Source organism: Rhinatrema bivittatum, chromosome 2 (genome assembly GCF_901001135.1).
Source record: "Rhinatrema bivittatum chromosome 2, aRhiBiv1.1, whole genome shotgun sequence".
Lineage (NCBI taxonomy): Eukaryota > Metazoa > Chordata > Amphibia > Gymnophiona > Rhinatrematidae > Rhinatrema > Rhinatrema bivittatum.
The window spans coordinates 645,991,320-646,017,711 of NC_042616.1; the positions used below are offsets into that span (position 1 = coordinate 645,991,320).

General features: G+C 41.4%; 1 protein-coding gene across 1 annotated transcript in view; it reads right to left on the reverse strand.

Annotated features, from left to right (window-relative positions):
• Positions 1-8,682: 8,682 nt before the first annotated feature.
• CA8 (carbonic anhydrase 8) overlaps positions 8,683-26,392 on the reverse strand; it is a 246,188-nt gene continuing 228,478 nt past the window's right edge. The window contains exon 9 of the mRNA XM_029591353.1: positions 8,683-8,878. The gene's annotated coding sequence lies outside the window, so the exon portion shown is untranslated. The remainder of the gene's footprint in view (positions 8,879-26,392) is intronic.

The following is a 26,392-nucleotide window of genomic DNA, read 5'->3' on the forward strand; positions in this document are numbered from 1 at the left end:
TTTTATATTAATGAGGAAAAGATCTCAGAGAGTATTTTTGCCCATAGGTTGTAAACTAACCAGATGGGCATATACTCAGTAGGAATGTGCATTTGTTTAAACCGAATGCACAAAACACAATGAATAAGGACAATTTGTTTCATTCAGAAGGCCCCGAAATGAATCAAGGGTGCTGAATGAAACAAATCTTATTCATTGCATTTTTTTAAATGAATGCATAGGCCTGAGGCTGGGGCCTTGCCCAGGATATAGAGCTAGGCCCAAACCAGGGGTCATGGCCTATACTCAAATGTGATACCGGTAGCTCAGCCTAGGCCGAGGCCCAAAGCAGGGGCCCTGGCCTAAGCCTGAGCATGATGTTGGGTTCATGAATGAGGCCCAAGCCACCCCCAAACAATCACTTACCTGATCTGTCGGATACCCACAGAAGCAATCAGTCAGGTTCTGCCACCGGGTCCTCAACCCAGACCCAGGCCTGACCCTAGGGCCTGGCCCAGAAGCCAGATCCTGACACCTGGTCCTTCACCTAGGCTGGAGATTGGGTCTCAATGTCCAGGGCCTCAGCCTGGTCCCAGGTCTGACATTGGGGTCAGGCCCAGAGACTGGGTCTGATGCCTAGGCCTCAACATGGACCCAGGCCTGGTGCCAAGGCCCGATCTGGAGGCCAGGTCCAGATGCCTGGGCCTTGGTCTAGGCCAGAGCTTGGTCCTGATACCTAGCTTGGTCTAGGCCTGGAGGCTGGGTCCTGATACCAGGGCCTCGGCCCAGACCCAAGTTTGTCACAAGGGCCCAACCTTGAGGCCAAGTCCCAAAGCCTTGACCTTGGCCTAGACTTAAGCTCAGGCCCAGAGCTTGGGTATTGGAGCAGCTCCAACAAATTCCTCTTCATTCTTCTTTTCTTCTTCAGCTAATGCCATCCGCTGGGGTCATGCCAACTCATCCACCCCAGTGGACAGCACCAATTTGATATATGGCACTAAATTCAAGCCTGCAAGTTCCACAGACTTTAGGCAGAAGATCCATCTGTGCTCCAATTGTGTAAGAATCTTATCCCGATTTCCACCTCTGGAATCTTGCTATATGTGATCAGTGGCAAAACTTTGCAATCATGGAAATGCATGTTGTTTTTCTATGCAATGAGACAACAGCCAGATAACTTTAGGCCAGCTCTGATGTGCATGTACCAAGAGAGAGACTGTGGGGTTGTTAGAAAGGAAACAGTGGAACTAGGGGGTCAGGAAATGAAACTCCAACGGGGACGACTGAGAACCAATGTCAGGAATTTTTTTTTTTTTTGAGAAAGTGGTAGATGCTTGGCATGCCCTTCTGGAGGAGGTGGTGAAGAAGAAAACAGTCAATGAATTCAAAGGGGGCATGTGATAAACACTGTGGATCGCTAAAGGCTAGAGGATGAAATTGAGAAGAGGGTGGAAGGGGGTAACCTGCAGGGAGCGGTAGTTACCACACTCAACAGAAGGCATGGGGATTACTACGGTTAATCAATAGCCTTGATGCTTTTGACACAACTGCAGCTCGCTCCATGCTTTAACAGTGGGTAGGAGGGGAAGGGGAACTGGATACTGTCAACAACCAACATGAGCCCTGACTTTTACATTCTGGGATACTGACATGCAGACATAAGAGGAGAAGCTCAGGACAGCTTTTTCGACCAAGTCCAAAACAAAGAATGTCTAGCAGCATTGTCTGAATTATCAAGAAGACATAAAGGGAAAAGCACAGGATGGCTTCTATGGCCAAATCTCAAAGCAAAGTCAAGCAGCATTTGTCTGAATTATCCAGAAGGTTCCTCACCCAGTAAAAATATTAGAACATAAGATATGCATATTGGGTCAGACCAAGGGTCCATCAAGTCCAATCCTGTTTCCATCAGTGGCCAATCCAAGTCACAAGTGCCTGACAAGTACCCAAAGCTGCTATTGCTTATTAATTAATAGCAGTTTATGGATTTTTCCTCTATAAACTTATCCCAACCTTTTTTAAACCCATTACACTAAATGTTGTAACTACAACCTCTGGCAATGAATTCCAGAGCTTAACTATGTGCTGAGTGAAAAAGAATTTTCTTCAATTTGTTATAAATGAGCTACTTGCTAACTTCATGGAGTGCCCCCTAGTCCTTCTATTATCTAAGACCTGGATTTAACAAAATACAATAAATATCGCATGCGATAGGAAAAGGGGTGTGTTTTATGGTAATAGGCAGTTTATCACAAAGTGTGCTATTGTAGTGCTTCGCATAGGTGTTAGCACAAACTGTGATAACCTTTTCGCACTTTGTGATAAGTGCCAGAATTGTTGAACTTTTTACATACAACCACTGGAGGGACCATTTTAAGCTGCTGGAAATCCAGCCTAGCTATCAGGGCCCTTCTACAACCATGAGACACAGACAGACAGACAAGCCATTAATGCCCTCGTACTAGGTAGGTATTTATACCTCTATATGAGGCCTACCTAGTCAGCTGAGGTGAGGTTTAGGTATTTGTGTAGGGGCTAGGGGCCACTTTGACATTCAAAGTGAGACGTACGAATAGAACAGTGCTCTCTTATGATTTGACCTTCGGAGTGAGGAAACCCACCCAAAGATGAGATTTGTGCAATGTTCTCTCAACCTAGCTTGATGGTCTCTCTACCTGGGTAACATCAAGCAAGGTTGAGAGAACATTGCACAAATCTCAACTTTGGGTGAGTTTCCTCACTCCGAAGGTCATCAAATCTTCACAAGAGAGCACTGTTCTGTTCCTGGATCTCCAGGAGCTTAAACTACTAAAAATGGCATTTGCAGAAACATCGCATAGTGCGATAAAGCTCTATCGCATGGCTTTACGCAAATGAAAAAGGTGTAGTTAAAATATGCATTAAAGCCGTGTGATATGGCTTCACAAATGATTAAACCAGCCCACATGGCCACAAATCCCGCCCAAACTCCTCCCCTTTTTCTAATTTGCATCACACTATGTGTTATGGCATTTTTGCATGTAATAAAGGTGTTTTTTTCATGCAAAAACGCCTTAACACATGCAAAAACACCATATAGCACTTTTATAAATGACCCCTTAAGAGAATAAATAACCAATTCACATTTACCCATTCTAGACCTCTCATGATTTTAAACACCTCTATCATATCCCCCCTCAGCCATCTCTTCTCCAAGCTGAATAGACCTAAACTCTTTAGTCTTTCCTCAAAGGGGAGCTGTTCCATCCCTTTATCATTTTGGTTGCCCTTCTCTGTACCTTCTCTATCACAACTATATCTTTTTTGAGATGAGGCAACCAGAATTGCACACAGTATAGATGTGGTCTCACCATGGAGCGATACAGAGGCGTTGTGACATTGATTGTTTTATTTGCCATTCCTTTCTTAATAATTCCTAACATTCTGTTTTCTTTTTTGATTGCCAAGGCACACTGAACCAAAGATTTCAATGTGTTATCCACTCGATGCCTAGATCTCTTTCCTGGGTGGTAACTCCTAAAATAGAACCTAAATTGTGTAACTATAGCAAGAGTTATTTTCCCTATAATCATTGCTTTGCACTTGTCTACATTAAATATCATCTGCATTTGGAAGCCCAATCTTCCAGTCTCACAAGGTCCTCCTGCAATCCGCTTGAGATTTAACTACTCTGCATAATTTTGTGTAATCTGCAAATTTGATCACCTCATTTGTCATACTCCTTTCTAGATCATTTATAAATATATTAAAAAGCACCTGTCCAAGTACAGATCCCTGAGACACTCCACTGTTTACATTTTTCTACTGTGAAAACAGACCATTTAATCCTACTTTCTGTTTCCTGTCTTTTAACCAGCTTGCAGTTCACAAAAGGACATCGCCTCCTATCCCATGACTTTTTAGTTTTCTTAGAATCCTCTCATGTGGGACTTTGTCGAACACCGTCTGAAAATCCAAATACAGCATCTACCGGTTCACCTTTGTCCACATGTTTATTAACTCCTTCAAAAAAAAGAAGCAGATTTGTGAGGTAAGACTTCCCTTGGGTAAATCCATGTTGACTGTGTTCCATTACAACATGTCTTTCTAAATGTATTGTGATTTTATTCTTTATAACAGTTTCCACAATTTTTCCTGGCACTGAAGTCAGACTCACTGGTCTATAGTTTCCTGGATCACCCCTGGAGCCCTTTTTAAATAGCAGAGTTACATTAGCCATCTTCCAATCGTCAGGTACAATGAATTATTTTATTTATTTATTTATTTAATTTAAAATTTATTGAATTTTAACATTACAGTTTGATGGAATTTAGAATTATTAATTAATAGGGATGTGAATCATTTTTTGACGATTTAAAATATCGTCCGATATATTTTAAATCGTCAAAAATCGATAGAGCCGCGATACAATAACAATTCCCCCGATGATTTATCGTCAAAAAATTGTAAATCGGGGGAAGGGGGAGGGGAAGGGGAGGGCGGGAAAACCGGCACACTAAAACAACCCTAAAACCCACCCCGACCCTTTAAAATAAATCCCCCACCCTCCCGAACCCCCCCAAAATGCCTTAAATTACCTGGGGTCCAGAGGAAGGGCCCCGGTGTGATCTTTTACTCTCGGACCTCCGTGCGTTGTAGAAATGGCGCCGGCGCTACCTTGACCTGTCATATGTCAGGTCAAAGGTAGCGCCGGCGCCATTTTGTTTTTTTTGTTCCCCGACGTCAGGAGGTCCGGGAGATCGCTCCCGGACCCTCCGCTGGACCCCCAGGGACTTTTGGCCAGCTTGGGAGGGCCTCCTGACCCTCACAAGACTTGCCAAAAGTCCAGCGGGGGTCCAGAACGATCTCCTACCGCGAATCGTTTTTCCGTACGGAAAATGGCGCCGACCATACGCCGTATGGCCGGCACCATTTTCCGTACGGAAAAACGATTCGACCTGCAGGAGGTCGTTCCGGACCCCCCGCTGGACCCCCAGGGACTTTTGGCCAGCTTGGGGGGGCCACCCTGACCCACACAAGACTTGTCAAAAGTCCAGTGGGGGTCCGGAACGACCTCCTGCAGTCGAATTGTGTTGCCGTACGGCACCATTTTGCGCAAAATGCAATCTTCTTTATTTCCATCCTCTAGCCTTTAGGAATCCACAATGTTTATCCCCATGCCCCCTTTGAATTCCTTCACTGTTTTTTGTCTTCACCACCTCCTCTGGAAGGAACATTCCAGGCATTCACCATGATCTCTGGAAGAAATATTTCCTGACATTGGTTCTGACTCGTCCTCCTTGGAGATTCATTTCATGAATTCCTAGTTCTATTGATTTCTTTCCAGAGGAAAAGGTTTGATGATTGTGCATCATTAAACCTGTCAGTTATCTGAAGGTCTGTATCATATCTCCCCTGCACCTCCTCTTTTCCAGGATATACATATTTAGATCCTTCAGCCTCTACTCATAAATCTTCCAATGCTGATCTCTCACCATTTTGGTTGCTCTTCTTTGGAGCATCTCTATCCTGTTTTATCTTTTTTGAAATACAGGCACCAGTACTAAACACAGTACTCCAGGTGAGGCCTCACCAAGGACCTGTACAAGGGCATTATCACCTCTTTTTCTTACAGGTTATTCCTCTCTCTATACAGCCCACCATTCATCTGATGTTAGCTATCGCATTGTCACATTGTTTAACAATCATTTCTACCATTTTGTCAGGTGCCAATGCCCATCATTTTCACTACTGTTTTTCTTTGTCTATGAACAGATTCCAGTTCTTTTCAAACTTTTCTCACTGCCCATTCAATTGACAGGAAATAATGTTCCACAGATACAAGATCTGAGAGCACTGACTGTTTCTCCTAATGAGCAAGGTTACAGAAAGATGCTACCCCCCTTCTTTATAGAACAGATCTAATCTATGAAAAACAAGAAAAGGTTGTGATAGGAAGGGCAAGCAGTAAAAATAAATATACAGACTCCTCTAGGAACAAGTAGGTTCAGACCACCTTCTCCCCAGCTTTCATGCAGGAATAAATAAGCAGTTTGAACATTGCCCAAATAGCCTGTATAATAGGAATTTCCAAGTAAATACAGACAAAAGCCAGTGAAAGCACCTTTGAACACAGTTTTTTTTATTTCCAAAAATCAATTTTTTGAGTGTATATGAGAATATTAACTTGTTTACATTTGCAATATAACAATGAAACAAAATAAAAAAATGTTTACAGAGTTATGTACACTGTATATGCTTTCTGCTTTAACAAGCAGTGAGACAGAAGTTATGTACACAAGAATGTCATTCAGTGTGTGCACTGGCAGCCATCTATAATCTACTAGATTTTTCTACACCAATAAGACTTGAATTCATGTAGATACTAGATATTCATTAAAAGAATCCTTTTGAGCTAGAATAAATAATTTTATACTCAGTTTCAAACAGAAGTCATTCCGAACATGAACAATGATGTGAAACAGAAAAATTTGTGATGCAAGCAGGATCCCTACCTGGTATAATTGAGCAACCGGAGTCTTTTAGTGCAAGCATTCAAAGGAAGTTAGGAAATGGGCACTGCCTTTGAAGTTCAGACATTGGCTACGTTAGCTACAATGCCCATCAGAATCAGGAAAAACAGATGAAAAGCAGTTTCTTTGCTTTTGGCCTGGATATGGATCTTGGCTCAATACCCTCCTAAATAGTTGAGGTACTGAAAATGTCACCGTGTAGAACGTTCCCTCTCAGCATGTCTAATTGTAACAGTTGATAACAAGAGAGGAATTTTCAGTCTATGGAAAGTCTGCAGGTACTTTTTACTCACGGACTTTGCACTCATATTTTCAAAGTGAAAGTACTCACATGCTTGGAAAATTATCCCAGGAAAGCTATGCACACAAAATCACGCCTGCTGTTTGCTGCACCCAGATCCCAACCCCACCCCGGACTCTACCCCTCTGGAATCCATCCCTTCTATGTGTATAAAAGTATTTGCATACCGAGAGTACAAGCGTAATTTTTTCGTGTACATTCAGTTGTGCAGTTTTTGAAAGGGTCAATTTATGCAGGTTAACATCCTACATTACCCGCTTTTTGAAAATTGAAAATGACCCTCCCTGGTACTTGGTACTGGGTTGGATCTATACCAAGAAAATAAAAAGGCTACTTTCTCTCGCCACAGACGGCAAACATTTTGAGAGCAGTGTTCAAAGCCATTTCCCACAGGTAAAAAGCATTTTTACTTGCAGAAATGGAGGTTTTGAATACTGCCCAACCTGTCAAGTGTACACTAATAGCCCTGGACTCTGGAGGAGTTCCCAGAAGCAGAAAAAGTAAGGAGAGAAGAACAATGACAGTAACCTTTCATTCTGGTGGGCGGGCGCACATGTGCGCATATGGACCAAATCCCATTTTATAACATGCCACACGTATATGCGTGCATGTTTGAAAATCGGCAGGATGTGCGTACATGAGGGCACAATTTTGTATTGGTGCGCACATATGCCGCATCTACTGCTCTAGTGGGAAAATTTGTAAGATACACACACTGACGGAAATACCATTTCCCCAGTCCAATCCCAGTCCGCCCCAGCTAAATAAGACTTCCTTACTCTGCCAGCTAACTAGCCTTTATTTTATCCTATCTGCCCTGACCCTTGAAACCCTGCTGAGTAGCCTAGGTTTTTTGTTTTTTCTGCTTACACCTCCTCCAAGCAGAAGTAAAGTTATGTGATAGGGGACCCTGGAGTGTACTTCTGCATGTAAGTACATATGTGCACATTTTTACTTACAGATCCGAACTACCCATGCCCAGCCCAGATTCCACCCATGCCCCACCAATTTTTTGTCTTTTGCATTTGTGCACATAACCTGGCTGCTGTTTAAAATCCACGTGGCACTGCTGGCCGGAGACAACACACATATCTCCCAGCCTTGGCACGTGTAGGTTTTGAAACTCTACCCAAATGTGCACATGTTTAATTATTTCAAACCTACATGTTGTTTTGCATGGGGAAAAAAATCATCTGCAGAGAAAAGTAGTTGCAAATCTCAGAGGGTAATTTTTCATTGAACAATAATCAAAGCAAAAAGTTATGTTTATCCTTTCTGCTTTAATGATGATGCAAATCTTATAGGTCAAAACCACTCTCCAAGTTTGCACCTAGCTGTCCAGTTTGGATTATTGCCCCTCATTCTTTTTAGCATGTCAAAACAGTTGTTTAAGGGGAGAAAGATTTTTCTTCTTTTCTCTAGATATATCTTGGATACAACCTGCCCAAATGTTGAGTAGAAATGAAAGGTTAAAAATGTGCATGTAGGTTTGCTACACACACACACACAACTGCCTTCTATTCTACAAACTGAAACAAAACAAAATGACCATCAAGCTACTTTTAAGATCTGTTGCAATGCTTATATACACAGTCTCTGTGAGTGCATTCAGACAATTCTTCTATTCACTGCCAAGGCCTCTAAAACTGAATTGTGTTTTCTGCTAGGGAACAGTGATTCTCCCTGCCTTCAACAATCTCCCTTCCATACCTAGATTTGGTTTGTTGCTCAATACTATTTAGACACAGTGTGATTATATACATCTATGCACTTTCTCTTACACATCAAACATTTACAATACAACTATGAAACACAGTGGTACAGAAAAAGCATAATCATGGACCAACAATTTAATAGGATTGACTAAGTACTTTCTACATAGTTCCTTTTCTTTCTTTTTTTTTATGAGAAAACTCTTCCCAGAACTTCACTGGATTGCATGGATAGGCCAACTGTCACAGCTGTCTGTCAAGGCTGAATTAGATGAAGGCAGACAATGTAGGCTTTGTGCTTCAGCTAAAGCAGTGGCCTCAAAAGTTTCCATTTCTCATCCAAGGACACTGTGGGACCATTGTCTTCACCCTCTCTGAAAGGAGAATGGAACAATTATGTTACTGAAAATTCCTCTGCTATGGCTTTGAAAGTCTATTTAATGTCCAACCAGGAAAACAGCAAAAAATAAAAGCAGACGTTTCATGACAGCAGGAGTGGGAGTTTCTCCCCTTTCAGAATGTGTCCTTTATTGAAATGAGTATCACCGTGGATTGCCTTTTTTTTTTTTTTTCCCTTCACAACCTAATGAAAGCAGAACTAGCACAGTAATGTTTGCTTAATGTGAAAATTGTTGTACATGCATTGAAAAGGTTGGTATGCTGTTGTCTGCTACTGTAATTCATACAAATATTGGAGTCTTCAAAAACATTTATAGAAATATGTAGTAAGCCCTCCCCATTATATTTTAGTGTCTCTCTACTTCCATATATATTCACTGCCAATTCAAGAACAGATTTTTCACTGCTCACATTTGCATCAGTGACAAGTGCGCAATAGCAGCATGCAATTTTATGTGGATTCAAATTTTCCAAAAAGTGTTGAACATCCAAATTAACTGGCCACATTTTGACTGGCTAAATGACTTTCATTTTTATATATAAGCCCCTAGGTTTTTGACTGAAATTAAATCTACATGTCTAAAATATGACTTGGTCACCTAAACATAGCCAATTAGAGCTGAAAATCAACACTATCTGGATAGGCCCTCTCCCTTCAAGTCAGTGATTTGCCACCCTACATCTGCTTGACCCCTACTCCCATCCACCTTATGAGCAAAAGCCCCTCCCCCAGACATTGATCTTATGCTCCCTCACCCCAGTCTGATCCCCCTCCTCAAACACTGATCCCGTCCTCTCTCTAATAAAAAAAAAGACACCACCTGACAGGCCTGTGACCCTTTCTCTTTAGAAGCCTCCACTACCACCACCACCAAAGCTTCTAATATTGAACCAGCAGGAGGACACAGGCTTACCCCCCTATCTACTTAATGTACATCATTACTTTGTCAGTACCTAGTTCCAGAATGGATGCAGATCATTTGAAGTAAAACTGTGTCCTCCTGCTGGCTTGGCATTGAAAGCTTTTGTCGGGGTTCCTGAGGGCTGGGAGAGGTTGCTGGGACCTTGATGGGAGTTCATTTTCTTTATAAAATTGAATGGAAGGCAGGGGGAGAAATGCTGGCTCCAGGAGAAGGGTTAGCTGGCTAGATTTAAGCTAGCAATCCCTGTGCCTAGGTTTGGCAAGTTAGCTTGGCATAGAAAATCAGTATTAGCCATTTAACTTTTCTTTCCTCAACCTAATCCTATCATTGAGGCAATACATTTTTTGAAAAACTAAATTTAGCCCCCTAGTGAAGCTAGCAGGCTAAATGTATCTGCTCAGAGCCTGTAGATTTTCAAAGAAGCCCATTTAGCAGTCTAACTCTGTTCTTAGACAGCTACATGCCTTTGAAAATGTACTTACAGTAGGCTTACAATGTATGATTTCATTACCATAATGAAGTAATATAGATATCTGTGGCAAGAGAAAGGTGGTAATGGCACCACAGAAATTCATCTTTTAAGCAAGAAGCCAAAATATAAGAATTCTTGTGATATTCACAACCACATCACTGAGTTAGCAAGTGGACCTATTAGCAGTTCAAGAAGTATAATTACTAGTGGTGTGCATTCATTTACAACGAAATAGGAAATAAAGACAATATTTCCTATTTTGTTGCATTTTGGGAAGTGAACAAAACGATAGGATAACCCACAAAATTTCATGTGGTTTTCCTATTGCTTTTTTAGGAGGGAGAAAGGGCACATTTATAAAAAAAAAACAAACCCCAAACCCACTCCAACCCTTCAAGTTTAATTAACTACAACCGCCCACCCTCCTGACCCCTCCCCCCAAGACTTGACAAAAGTCCCGGAAGCGATCTCTCGCTTTCGGGCCATCGGCTGCCAGTAATCAAATTGGTGCCGGTGGCCCTTTGGCCTTACCATGTGACAGGGGCTATAGGTGCCATTGGCCAGCCTCTGTCACATGGGAGGAGCAATGGACGGCCAGCGCCATCTTAAAAAATGGTGCAGGCCATCCATTGCTCCTACCATGTGACAGGGGTAGAAATGTCGGGCAGCGACGGTTGCAACAGTACCCCCCTTCAAAGGGCGATCTCCTCTTCGGGTACCAGGTTTGGGTTTTGAAGGATGCGCGACGTGGAACTGACAAAGCATCTCTTTATCCAAGATATTGATCTGAGGCTCCCAAGAGTTTTCTTCGAGACAGAAACCTTCCCAAGATAGGAGGTATTCATAAGTATTTCCTCTTTTCTGAACTTCCAGAATCTCTTCAACTTTGTACTCTGTCGTCTTCTGCATTGATGACAGGTGGCTCGTGAGATTTGGAAGTAAATTTGCTGAGTATGAGCGGTTTCAGAAGTGAAACGTGGAAAGCATAATGGATGTTGAGAACAGGTGGTAGCTTCAGACGGTAGGTGACTTTGCCAATACGTTGAAGGACTGAGAATGGTCCCACGTAGTGAGGAGCAAACCGAGAGGGGGTAGTTTAAGTCTGAGGTGCTTGATTGACAACCAGACCTTGTCTCCTGGCTTGAAGACTGGAGCTTGTGAATGGTGCGCATCGTAGTACTTCTTAGCCACGGTCACTCGCTTTGTCTGAACCCACAAATTATGGATATCATCAGCAGTGGATTGAGCTGCTGGGGACATCACTGAGAGCTTCAGTGGAAAGTGGCGGTGTTGGGGAACATCCATATACCTCTTCAAAAGGTGGACAATCCAGTAGAATTTGCTGGATGAGAGTTGATGGCGAATTCAGCCCATGGAAAGCAATTCGGCCCAGTTATTCTGTCGGCACGTGACATAAGCTCGAATAAACTGCTTCATTGTATGATTCATCCGTTCCTTCTGGCCATTCGACTGCGGATGATAAGCTGAGGTGTAGTCTAGAGAGATGTCAAACAATTTGCTCAAGGCCCTCCAGAATTGTGCCGTGAATTGGAACCCACGGTCGGATACAATGTGAGAAGGTAGTCCGTGGAGGCGGTATATTTATTTATTTATTTAAAAACATTTCTATACCGGCCTTCATGAATGTGCTTTATGAAGAGCTTTGCAAGCTCCAAGGCTGAAGGTATGCCAGGGAGCACCATGAAGTGTGCCATCTTGCTAAATTGATCCACTGTCACCCAGATGGTATTCATTCCTCCGGAAGTAGGTAAATCGACTACAAAGTCAGTAGTGATGTGCGACCAGGGCCGTTCCGGAACTGGCAGTGGTTGCATCTGACCCATGGTTGTCCAGAAGCGATTTTGTTCTTAGCACAATTGGTGCAGGATGCCACATAGGAATAGATATCCTTTTTGATGGTAGGCCACCAATACAGCTTCTGTATCTTGAGCAGGGTATGGCGTTGGCCAGGATGGCCAGACAGCTTGGAATCATGCGCCCAGAAGAGCACTTTCTTCCTGAGTCTTTTTGGAACAATAGTTTTACCAGCGGGTACAGACTGAGTGGATGCCAAGAGGATCTTCTTCGGGTAAATTATGTGCTGTGGCTCATCAGGCACATCCTTTGAATGAAAGGAGCGTGACAGAGCATCTGCTCTGGTGTTTTTTATCTCCAGGGCGGAACTTCAACACAATATCGAAACAATTAAAAAATAAGGACCATCTGGCCTATCTGTAATTCAGATGTTGTGCGTGGCAGAGATACTCTAGATTTTTCTGATCCAAGAATACGATTATTTGATGTTGAGTGCCTTCGAGCCAAGGCCACCATTCCTCGAATGCGAGCTTTATTGCCAAGAGCTCTTTATTGCCGATCCCAAAGTTTTTCTCGGCTGGAGAAAATCTTTGTGAGAAGAATGAACAGGGACGTAAGGCTTTTGAGTCTCCTGTTTGGCTCAACACAGCCCCTACACCCACATCTGAAGCATCAACTTCAACGATAAAGGGCTTGTTTGGGTCTGGATGCCACAAGCACGGTTCTGTGGAGAAGGCAGTCTTCAAATTTTCGAATGCAAAAATGGCCTCTGCTGACCATTTTGAAGTGTTGGCACCCTTGCGGGTAATCGCAGTCAAGGGTACAGTTAAAGAAGAATAGGTCTTTATAGAGCTTCAGTAATAGTTGGTGAACCCCAGGAATCTCCTTAAAGCCTTTAGGCTGATAGATTGGGGCCAATTCTTGATACTTTCAAGTTTGTGAGGGTCCATTTGGAAGCCTTCTTTTGACACGAAGTAGCCTAAGAAAGGCACTGAGTCTTTGTGAAATTCACACTTAGAGAGTTTGACGTACAGCCGATGTTCGTAAAGACGGTGCTTGACATCTGCTTGCTTGACATCTGCAATGTGGTGTCCAAATCCTGGGAGAAGATTAGTATGTTGTTCAGGTAGACCACAACATTCTTGTACAGCAGGTCCTGCAAGATGTCGTTTATCATATTTTGGAAAATGGCGGGCGCATTGCACAACCCGAACGGCATTACAAGATACTCGAAGTGGCTGTCTCCCGTATTGAAGGCTGTTTTTCCATTCATCGCCACTCCGAATGCGATTGAGGTTATAGGCCCCCTTCAGGTCAAGCTTTGAAAATATCTTGGCCCCTTGCAGTCAGTCAAACAGCTCTGAGATTAACAGCAAGGGTTAACGGTCTTTGATCGTGATATCATTAAGACCTCGGTAATCGATACATTGACGTAGGGTACCATCCTTCTTCCCCACAAAGAAAAAGCCTGCACCGGCTGGCGACTTTGATGGTCGGATAAAGCCCTTCTGGATATTTTCCTCATGTTTTCTGACATTGCTTTATTCTCAATGGCTGAGAGAGGGTACACCCGTCCTTTCGGTGGCTCAGCATTGGGCTTCAGTCTATTTGCACAGTCATAGGGCTTATGTGGAGGAAGAATATCAGCTTCTTCTTTGGAAAATACGTCCGTGAAGGAAGCGTATTGGGGCAGAAGTCCTGGCATCACTGGAGTCATAGACATGCAAATGATAGGCAAGATTTCCTTAAGGCACCTCCCGTGACATTCTGGGCCCCAACGGGAGAGATCCAAGGATGCCCAGTCGAATTGGGGTTGGTGCACTTGCAACCAGGGTACCCCAGGACGATAGGGTACATGACCCTTTCTAATACCAAGAAGGAGAGCGATTTAGTGTGGAGAGCTCCAGTGCGGAGAGTAACTGGTACGGTTTGGCAAGTCACGTCACCTGGTAAGGGTTCTCCATGAATGGAAGATAATAGTAGTGGGTCTTTCAACTTGGTGAGGGGAATCCTCAGGTATTTCACTAGACGTCTGAGAATGAAGTTGCCTCCTGCCCCTGAATCCACCAGGGCAGGAGTCTGAGCCGTGACTGGTCCGTAGGTCAAGGAGACTGGGAGAGAGAGTAGAGGAGAGGGCCTAGTGAGGCCTAAGAACAGTCCTCCTGCAGAACTTAGGCCCGTCCGTTTTCTGGATGAATGGAGCATGCAGAGACGTCGTGGCCGGGCTGACCACAGTACATGCATAGGCCACGCCTCTTCCGGAGTCTTCTCTCTTTTAAAGTCAAAAGTCCATGACCAAGTTGCATCTGTCCATCAATATCAGCAGCAGGGATTACTGGAACCATCCGAGGTGCAGGTATAGCACTAGCCTGTTTCAACCTAGGTAACACCTTAGGCCGGAGTTCCTTCACCTGTCCCGGAGCTGGTGATCAATCCGAGTGGCCAAGACTACTAGTTCATCCAGCGAGTCAGGTGTTTCACGAGCAGCTAACTCATCCTTTAAACAGTTATCCAGGCCTCTGAAGAAGAGAGTCTTGAGACATTTGGGGTCCCAGCAGAGTTCTGCCGCAAGAGTTTTGAACTCTAAGGCAAATTCAGCCAATGATCTGTTGCCTTGCTTCAATTCAACCAAAGCAGAACCGGCGACAGCAGTTCGGGCAGGGTCATCGAAAATGGATTTAAATATGTCCATAAATCCTTCTATGTCCTGCAAAATGGGGTATTTGTGTTCCCACAAGGTAGATGCCCAAGACAAGCCCCTACCATCCAAGTAGGAAAGGATGTAGGTAGTCTTGGAGAGAGCCGTAGGAAATAAAGATGGATGTAAGGTAAAATGCATGCAGCACTGGTTTAAAAAGCCCCGGGTCTTCTGGATTTCTCCGGAAAAGCGGATTGGAGCCGCCAGTGGTACAGCAGTCTTTAAAGTTACCCTCCTGTAACTGACCTTCATGGTGGGAAGCTGTGCCTCGAATCTTCTGTGTGTGTAGCTGATGGAGAAACTGAATCAAGTTTCTCCAAGGCGTCTTGCTGCTCCGAAATGCGCAGGGCCAGGCCAGGTATGGCCTGCAAGGCATTGAGCTGTGCCGGATCCATGGAGTTAGCAATCTGTTCTTATTTGTGATAGTTGTGGGTGGATCCTTGGGCCGGTGGCAGCTGACCATGCCCTTGGGGGAAGATCCCGAGAGGGACCACCGGTCAGGCTCAGAGCTGGGAGACACACACACAAGTTCTTTTATTAAACAGTTTTGAGAACCACCAGAGGTAGCAGTAGTGATCTGGAATAGCCTGGTTGGGCTGTAGTCCCTCAGGCACTGGAACAGCGATCCCAGGAAGGCTGAGCTGTAGAGAAACTAAAATAGTGAGTAGGCAGAGTTCAGGAACAGAACCTTGATGGTAACACTCACACTGTAATCTCTTAGAATAGCAATGCAAAAATAAGGGATTAACTAGTTAATAATTAAACCAGAAAAATCACTAGTTAATATAACTTGTGTTGGCACTTAATTAAATCCCAGAATTTGAAGTTGTATAATGAGATTAAAATATTATTTTTATTATCATATGATTAAAATTACTATCATATTTAATATAATTTGTGGTGATAACTATGACACAAATTATATTAAATATGATATTTTTGCATTGCTATTTCAAAGTGATAGGGATGGCTCATACATGGCAGAGTGCCTTTAGCTATTCACATGAATATGTGACCAATCTGTTAAATACCTCATCACTATTCTCTAATACAAACACTGCAAGCCACTTCCAGTTCATGGACAGAACTATTAGCCTTATCCAAAAGAATAAGAAGGAGTGAATTACACAGGGTGACCCTGGTAGAATATTGTAAACAAGAAAGAATACCAAGAGGTTTACGTATTGAAAAAGAGCCAAAATTGTTCACTGAAGACACTGTTTTTTGGAACGATGGAACTCCATACTCAATAAGTGCTCATTAGACTTGATGGTCTTGATCATTGAGTCTACTCAGAATTTATATAACCAATTACGCAAAGAATTGTATGAAAATTGGTCTCTATAAAAACAGAAATAGATCATGACACCTTCGAACATAATTTTACTGATTTACAGAAATATGTGGAAATTTTAAGAAGAATTAAGAGAATATAAAATCTCAAAATTTTCCAGAGATGAACAAGATTACAAACGTGGAAGTATCTATATATGGATGCAACCAAAAAATAAAAAAAGACAAGTAGCTTTTAATAATTCATCAGAAGGCTCATTGGAAGAGTTAGAAGGTACGAATATTGAAAATGATTTTTAGACAAAGCAAATTTCTCAATAAGAAAAGGAAGAATCAGATGGAAAGATCACAAGAATGCATCAACGAACAACATAGTCACATGGTCTCGAGGATCAGCAAGAGGCATGAAAAAGTCATAATTAATTTATCAGATATATCACTAAATTCAGAAGAAGAAAAAATTTTGAATTTGGGTCTGTCCTATGTACCGACAGAAAAGCACGATTCATTTCAATTTCATGTAGATCTCCAGAAATTCGTTCGAAAATTAACATTAAAAATTGTTTTTCAAACTTCAGAATTTAGTAATGATGCTAGTGTGGTTCAAAATCCATCTTCCTGGTTACCGCCGGGATCAGTTCAGCCTCTTAAAGATACATTTCGACTATTGGTTTGAAGGATGTCAAAACTTTGGAAGATAAGAATGAAAAAGTCTGTAAGAATTTGAGCAAGGAAGATTGTCACACATTGTTTTCTCTATCCAAGAACAAGAAATCATTATAAAGGAAGCGGACAAAGGTGGGCTCCATTGTCTTAATGAATAGAAAATATTACATCTTAGAAATCAAAAGACAAATTGAAGATGGGACTACATACATCAAATTGCAAGGTAATCCAACCAGTGAATTACATAAGAAGATCCAAGAAATCACCGATGTTGCAAAAGAATCACGTTACTTGACCAATAAAGAATATAATTGTTTGAATCCTAAACATCCAAGAGTACCCACGATATACATTTTGTCCAAAGTTCATAAAACACTACAAAATCCACCTGGCAGACCTATCATTTCCTCCAATGAATCGCTGCTTGAACCATTATCCAAATTTACAGATTGTTTTCTGAGATAATTTGTATCACAGTGTCCAACATTTATACGAGATACCACACATTTTTTACAAATGATAGAACCTTTGTTAAATGATATGCAAGATAAATGGTTGGTCACTTTAGATATCAAATCTGTTTATACTTCAGTTCCACAAAATGAAGCTCTAGAGATCATTGAGTTATTTTTGAACAAGAGAATGCACCCACATTGTATACCAACTGAATTTAAATTAAAGTTGGTGACTATTGCGTTGAAGAAAAAAAAATGTTGTTTTTCAAAATAAATTTTTTCAGCAAATTTCTGGCACCGCAATGGAGGCCACTATGGCCCCCTCCATCGCAAATTTATAAATATCAAAGTTCGAGACAACATGGGTTGAAAATTCTCCTTTTGCATCTAAAATCTTTTTTTTTAAATGATTTATCAATGACATTTTTATCATTTGGTGTGGGAATGAAGTGAAATTATTATCTTTTGAAAAATGGATCAACACGTGATGAAAAATTTCAATTTGTCATGCAATATAACTTTACAGAAATTTCTTTTTGAATGTCAGATTACAAAAAGCTGATTCAGGGGAAGTGACAACTAGTGTTTTCAAAAAATCAACAGATCGAAACAATGCTCCACTACAACAGTGCACATCCTTTCACTTTAAAAAACAGCTTACCATTTTTGCAGTTTTTGAAATATAAACGCAATTGTTCGAATAACCAGATCTTCAAACTACAGTCAGAGAAACTGGCTGAAGATTTTAGACAACATGGTTACCCCAAGAAATGCATAAAAAACGCATTCAAAAGGGCACTTTATTACAATAGAAGTGCACTGCTGACTCCTTGTGAGAAGCAAGATGGTTCTCAGACAATTACATGTGTCACCAAGTATTCACCCATATCACGCAAAATAATAAGAAGCATGAGTAAACTTTGGCAGTCGAGGATCATAACCTAGTCTTATAATTAGCACTGTTTATTTAACCTACATTAGGCAATGTATCTTTACTGGTTAACCCCACATATACCTATCCAAGTTATATTGACCTGTTCATTGTAAGACATTTACTTGTAAATGTGATTGTTCTGTTATAATGTAAACCGAGTTGATCAGTAATTCTGTTATTGGAAAGTCAGTATATAAAAATGCTAAATAAATAAATAAATAAATATTGTTAAAATGATTCCTGGGTTTGAGAATCTTGATTTTCGTATGGTATTTTCCATGAGCAGAAACCGTAAAGAAATCCTGAGTCCGTCAACTTTGCCAGAAAAAAATGATATATATCAACTATTGATGGATCCAAACCAATGGACATTATAAATGTGGACATTGTAAAATTTGTGATCAAACATTAGAACTCAAAGAATTCGCTTGTCAGATCACAAATTATACGTACAAATTAAGATATTTCACAACCTGTCGGAGCACTTTTGGTGGTATATATTATCAAATGCCCATTGTAATAAAATTATGTTGGACAGACTAAGGGGTAGATTTTAAAAAATGTGCGATCACGTACTTTTGTTCGCGCACCAGGCGCGAACAACGTACGCTGGATTTTATAAGATATGCGCGTAGCCACACGTATTTTATAAAATCCGGGGTCGGCGCGCGCACGGGGGTGCACATTTATGCAACCTGCACGCGCCGAGCCCAGCGTGCGCTGTCTGTTCCCTCCAAGGCCGCTCTGATTTTGGAGCGGCCTCGGAGAGAACTTTCCTTCGCCCTCCCACCACCTTCCCCTCCCTTCCCCTACCTAACCCACCCCCCGGCCCTATATAAACCCCCCCCCTTACCTTTGTTGGCAGATTTACGCCTGCTAAAAGCAGCTGTAAATCTGCGCGCACCAGCGGGCTGCTGGCACGCCGTCACCGGACCCAGGGGCTGGTCCGGAGGCCTCGACCACACCCCCGGGCCAGCACCACGCCCAGGGCCCGCCCCAAAACTCCACGGCATGCCCCCGACACGCCCCCCCTCCCCGCCCCTTTTAGAAAGCCCCGGGACTTACGCGCATCCCGGGGCTCTGCGCGCGCCGGCGGCCTATGCAAAATAGGCGCGCCGGCACGCGAGGGCCCTGCGTGTGTAAATCCGGAAGGATTTACGTGCGCAGGGCTTTTAAAATCCACCCCAATGCGTTCATTACGTTTACGTATGGGAGAACATAAAAGCTGTTTGAAAAGCAAAAAAGAATCAGCACCTATTGTGACACATTGTACAGCAGAACAACATAAACCACAAGATTTATGATGGTTTGCATATAGATCATGTTGGATTGGATGTAAGAGGTGGTAATCGTGAAAAATTACTGTACAAAAAAGAACATCAAATTGATGTCAGAAGAACCAATGGTTTAAATTGCAATATTGAGTGGAATAGTTTAATTCATTGTTGAACATCATTGTACCTATACCAAAACAAGAATTGCTTCAAGAACATTCAATTTTATTTGCTCTATTGACCTGTTCAATTGTGAGACATCACTGTACTTAAAAGAAACCATCAATGGACTTTTAAAATATGTAATAATAACCATGTTGTTTAAACAGTAATGTCAAGTGTAAAAGTTTAGTTCATCACTGGAAGCAATTGTCATAATATTCAGACAAGAAAGGTTTGAATAATATTCAACTTAATTCTCTATTGATTTGTATAATTTCGATAGGAGAAGAAAAGTTTTACTGTATCATCGAACATCATTGCATCAATTTTAAGACAAGAATTGCTTTAAGAACATTCAATTTCAATTGTTCCACTGATCCACGCAATCATGAGATATTACTGTATTTAAAATGAACATCGATGAATTTTTAAATTGACGCCATAAGAACCATGTCATTTAAATTGCAACTCAAGTGGAAGAGTTCAATTCACCATTGAAAGAAATTGTTTCTACAATTAAATTAGAACTCTTTACTGATGTTCACAATTTGACAGGAGAGGAGAAGAATTCGTAGCAGGACATTTAAACCTGAATCATCATCATGTTGTGGACGTCAGCACGAGTATAATGATTGGTCACTATCAAGTAAGTTTGTTGTTTAAATAGAGGCGGGCCCATGTTTAAATGCCTTGCATCAACACGACTACTGAGACGGCAAGTCCATAGCAAAAAAGTGAGTAATAGCATAAATTCACGACAGTAGTTCAGAGTAACAAACTTTACAAGAAAATCAAACATTAGACTGTCAATAGTTATGTGTATTTTATTCGCTTGTTTTTTCATGTTCTAGAGCCCGCCTGATACAGGTTACGAATGTTGACAACGTCGGCAGTTTGGCGGTTCTAAAAAGAAAAAACTCAGCGGTTGTGTTAGCCGAAGAAATATACTCAGGTTTTAAAGTACACAACCAGCTTACAAACAATAGAACAAGTTGCTAAGAAAGATAAGTACACTCATGTCAGGATAGTAACTCTCCATGCGGGAGTAGAAGAAAACTAAAAGAAACTTTGCTCGCTTTGCGAATGCTCAGTCGGGCGGCACAGTATGAAACTGTTACAGTTTAACTTCAAATTTGATAACTTAAAACCTTTGTGGTTTGAAGTTCAAGTTCAATATCTTGAAGTTGTAGAGCATTCAACAAATAGTTTTACTGCACGTTTCAGCACTTTAATTTTAAAAAAATAAAAGGAAGAATATAGACCAGTGATTGTACCGACCGGTTCATTAAGTTTCTGTTCGTTATACTATGCTGGTGCTGAGGTCTTATCTTCTGATTTAAAAAGATTTTTTCAAAAGATTTATTTAAAAGATTCTTCCAAAAGAAAAGATTTTGTCATAGTTATCACCAAAAATTATATTAAATATGATAGTAATTTTAATCATATGATAATAAAAATAATATTTTAATCTCATTATACAACTTCAAATTCTGGGATTTAATTGCCAACACAAGTTATATTAACTAGTGATTTTTCTGGTGTCTTAGAATAGCCCAGGAGCTGGAATGAAGTAGGCCCTCGAGGAGTGAGCTCTGAGAGAGATGGTAACTCACTGGTTTTGTAGGCAGCGGTGACTTCCTGGCAGAAGTTATTATTCAGTAGCAGGTCCAGGAACGTGGGCCCTTGAGGAGCGAGTACCGGTTCCAGACTGCAACCTGAAAAGTAAAAGAGAGAATGAGGCCCCCGAGGAGCGGGTACCCCTGGTAAAGTCCGAGGAAGCAGAGTAGCAAGGTATGCAGAGAGAGAATCCCATCCGCAGCGATACCTGGAGGCAGCTAGGTAGGAAACCCTTCGCCAACTTGATTAGCCAGCGAAACGAAAGACCTTCAAACATCCGAAGATGATGACGTCATCTCAGGCGGACGCCCCCGAGGCCCGCATCACCGCCGGCACTTGAGTCGTGGCCGCGCCACGCACGTGCCCTTAGGCCTCAGGAGAACATAGCGGAAGGCTGCGTCTAGCCGGTCCGGGAACACTGGAGGAGGTCGGCAGGATGACGCCGCAGCAGCCAAAACTTCCATCAGCCCAGGAGGGAGTCGCCAAAGAGGTAAGGAGGGCGGGAGTGGAGACGTCAGGCAGCGACGGTCGCAACAGTCCCCTTCACTATCACTGCAGGTATCTATGGCTGTTATGGTTATGAGGTGCTGGAGTAGATTCTTGAGTACAGTGGTGATGGCCAACTCCCATGGGGAGGAGCCCCATGAGAACCACAGTTCTAGGCTAGACTCTATACATGTAGACACAGAGAAGTTGTATTTATTGTACAGCTCGATGGTAATGCCCGAGGAGTGGGCAGCAGTGAAGGCAAGCCAGTGAAGTAGTCCAGGGGTCCTCTGCAGAGGTGTCCAGTCTCACACTCGAGTAGGTGATAGGCAGCGCAGCATAGCAGGGTCAGGTTCCGGATGTTATCTCGAAGCGCTGAAGCTGGAGATGAGACACTGAAAGGGTTAGTACTCACTGAAGCAGAAAGCTGTATTGTTGAAGATCCCGGCAGGCAGAAGTTGTTCAGTGGCAGGCAGCAGATTAGGGCGAGCAGGCCCTCAAGGAGCAAGTAACCCGGTATCTCAAGATAGGTACCTGAAATAGAGCAGAGGACCTCTGAGGAGCGGGTACCCAGGTTAGTGAAGAGTTTACCCTGAAGGGCAGAGAGAGAGCTTCCAGCGGCAACTGTGAAGCGGCAGAGCAGCTTAGACCGGAGGCAGTGCAATCCAATCTCGATCCTTGTTAACTCGGTTTGTTAGCAAACGAAGGGCAGGCTAAATACCAGGATGTGATGACGTCACTCGGAGGGGATGCCACCATGACGTGATATAGACGTGGGTGGTGTGCGCGCGCGCACCTAGGAGGCCTTCAGGAAAATCATGGTGAACATTATCGCCGTTACGATCCGGGGACAGCGAAGATGCAGCAGCAGCCATCTTCCCAAGGCTTGAGGAGAGAGAAGGAAGAAAGGTGAGGCACAGAGGTCGAAGCTGTCTGAGACCGACGGATGCACAATGGCCATCTAATGGGAGGCCAAGGGTTCCCCACACTGATAAACTGTTAATCTTCCTATATGCACCATATATTTTGGGGGATCTGAAAATCAGAGGGGGCCCTTTTATGGCATAAAAAGGTCCTGAAATGGCTGACATAGATCCTGAAAATTGCTTCTGGGCTTAAAATCTCCACAATGCACAATGACATATCAAAAACATGGACATTTAATCTAAGGGAGCCACTCAGTAACAGCCATCCCCTGTGGAACGACATATGATTTTGTTTATCCTATTTCTCTTTCTATCCATTTGTGGGGGGTGGAAGGTTAGGGTGATTAAGCCCCACCATACTGCATATGACCTTTTCTTAGCATGTTAACACAGAGTCCCCCCATCCAAATAGTAACCAGGCCCAATACTGCTTAGATCTAACAAGTTTAGGCTTAACCAGGTTGGGGTGCAGTAATACAAAATACACACAAATGAACATAAGAACATGTGGCAAGACTTATTTCTTATGCCTATTAGCATGCTAACGTTTAACTGATTGTACTCTGAAAAATTATTCTCAAAGATCACAAAGCTTTGAATTTAAGGTGCTGCAAAGCAAACCTCTGTTATAGACATACTGACCACTTTCTCAAACTCAATTAGCAATAAACTAATTAACAAAATGGTTTTATGCACTAGAGTGACAATCACATCTCTCTTTTTTCCATAATAATCCCCAGTGTGATATAAGGGTGATTGAGTATCTAATTACTTCTTAATTGAATGCACACATTGTACATTTTTCTTTTTAGCTCAAGTAATGCTTTTGGTCCCAAATCAAAGTCAATGAAATTAAGCTGAAGTGGGATTTAAGCAGCTATTATAATGAAAAAGCATTGCATACTGAAGTCAAATTATATGTAAATGTAGATATTTGGCACTGTGCTTATTATAAAAACCATAATAGTTGCTCCACTATGCTACAAAGGCTCATTTAGGTGATGAACAACATTATTATTGATGTTTCCCTGTCATTTTTTCTATGAGACATACATTAATTTCATGCCATACTTTGAGAAGCTGCCGAAAACATACAGCCCAATTCATATTACTCAGGGCTCAACATGTATCCCTATATAGGCAGCAAAATGCATAGGAAAGAAAACCAACCCATCAGACTGACAGTTTTTCTGCTTTTTCTGGCACATATAGGGAGGCATGGGTCTGGACAGACCAACAAGGACTGCAGGTTGAAAGACTGGTTTATTGAAGACATGAACAAAATCAGAAAAATCTGGTGTTTTAAGAACATAAGAACATAAGAAATTGCAATGCTGGGTCAGACCAAGGGGTCCATCAAGCCCAGCATCCTGTTTCCAACAGAGGCCAAACCAGGCCAAAAGGAACCTGGCAAATATCCAAACACTAAGAAGATCCATGCTACTTGATTGCAATTAATAGCAGTGGCTATTCCCTAAGTAAACTTGATTAATAGCCATTAATGGACTTCTCCTCCAAGAACTATCCAACCTTTTTTGAACCCAGCTACACTGACTGCACTAACACATCCTCTAGCCACAAAATTCCAGAGCTTTATTGTGCGTTGAGTGAAAAAGAATTTTCTCCGATAGTCTAAATGTGCTACTTGCTAACTTCATGGAATGCCCCCCTAGTCCTTCTATTATTCGAAAGTGTAAATAACTGAGTCCACATCTACTCGTTCAAGACCTCTCATGATCTTAAAGACCTCTATCATATCCCCCTCAGCCGTCTCCTTCTCCAAGCTGAACAGCCCTAACCTCTTCAGCCTTTCCTCATAGGGGAGCTGGTCCATCCCCTTTATCATTTGGGTGCCCTTCTCTGTACCTTCTCTTCGCAAGATATGTTGTTTGAAATGTGGTGACCAGAAGTGGACACAAGAATTCAAGTGCGGTCTCACCATGGAGTGATATATTATACATATTTATTAATTATACATATTTATTATACATTATATTTATATACATTATATACATATATATTTATTTATTTATTTATTTATATATATACATATATATTTATATATATATTTATATATACATATATATATATATATATATATATATATATATATAATATACATATATTATTATATATTTTTATATACATATATATTTATATACATATATTTATTATATACATTAATACATATTTATTATACATTATACATATTTATTAATTTGGAAACAGTTGGCTGAAATGTAAATATTCTCTTTTTTAATTCCCTCCCCCTTTCTGGTCCTAGTTATTATTCCCTGTTTTTTGTAACTTTCTCACGTCCTAATTATTGTTTTAATATTTTTTAAGTTTCACACTATATTTAATGTTGAATTGGGAAATGTTTATCACTATGTTACTATGCTCCCTGCCTCCACACATGTTAATTGTAAACCGGGTTGATGTGAGTCTTATCATGAAACTCGGTATAATAAAAATAATAAATAAATAAATAAATAAATAAATATAAAGGCATTTTGACATTTTCCATTTATTAACCATTACCTTCCTAATAATTCCTAACATTCTGTTTGCTTTTTTGACTGCTGCAGCACACTGAGTCGACGATTTTAAAGTATTATCCACTATGATGCCTAGATCTTTTTCCTGGGTGGTAACTCCTAATATAGAGCCTAACATCGCTATTTTTTCCCTATATGCAAGGGTTATTTTTCCCTATATGCAACACCTTGCACTGGTCCACATAAATTTCATCTGCCATTTGGATGCCCCAATCTTCCAATCTTGCAAGGTCCTCCTGTAATTTATTTATTTATTTATTTTTAGATTTTTATATACCGGTGTTCCTATATGAATAAGATCACATCGGTTTACATTGAACAGAACATGAAAATTGCCAAAAGGCATTACATAGAACAAGGTTCTGAAACTTGGAACAGTGTACATAAGTTCAAAAATTTAACAATAACGTTGTAACATTGATGACCAAAAGAAAAAAGGAGAAAAAAAAAAAAAAAGACTTAAACAATTAAGTTGACAGGTCTTATTGAGCATAAAAATTATAACGTATAAGTGAGAAAGTCTCAAGTGTCCTGCAGCAAGAGATTAGATACCGAAGTAGGTAGTGGTATGGAAAATGGGGGTTTGTGAAGAAGATATGTTCTGCTGGTTGGAGGGGAAAAAATGATGATCATGGTCCTGGAAAAAGCTTGGCTAAAGAGTAATGTATCACAGTCTGCTTGTGATATGCATGCATATATTGTATACTTGAAAAGAAAGCAGGACTTACTCATGTAAGCTGGGATTTATGCATGTAAATTGGTGTATTTTAAAACATATGTACCTGAGCGAAATTACAGTTTAACCCAATTAGTCCACCAGTTTTTGTCTTTTTTTTACTATAATGTCAATAAAAAGAAAAAGCCCTCAGAAGATAATAAAGCATTGTTTTACATTTTTTTGTAAATGACAAGTGTCCATAAAGAGGGAGGATAAACTGTCAAACAACTACGCGCGGTAGCATATAGGCGCGTACATAGCCGCACATAGAACTAAGTTAGTTATTTTATAATAGGGATGTGAATCGGGTGATCAATCGTCTTAACGATCAATTTTGGCTGGGGGGGGCAAGGAAATCTGATCGTCATGGTTTGTTTTGTTTTTTCAAAATCGTAATAACAATCATAAATCGGGGGAGGGCGGGAAAACCGGCACCCTAAACCCACCCCGACCCTTTAAAATTAATCCCCCACCCTCCCGAAGCCCCCCAAA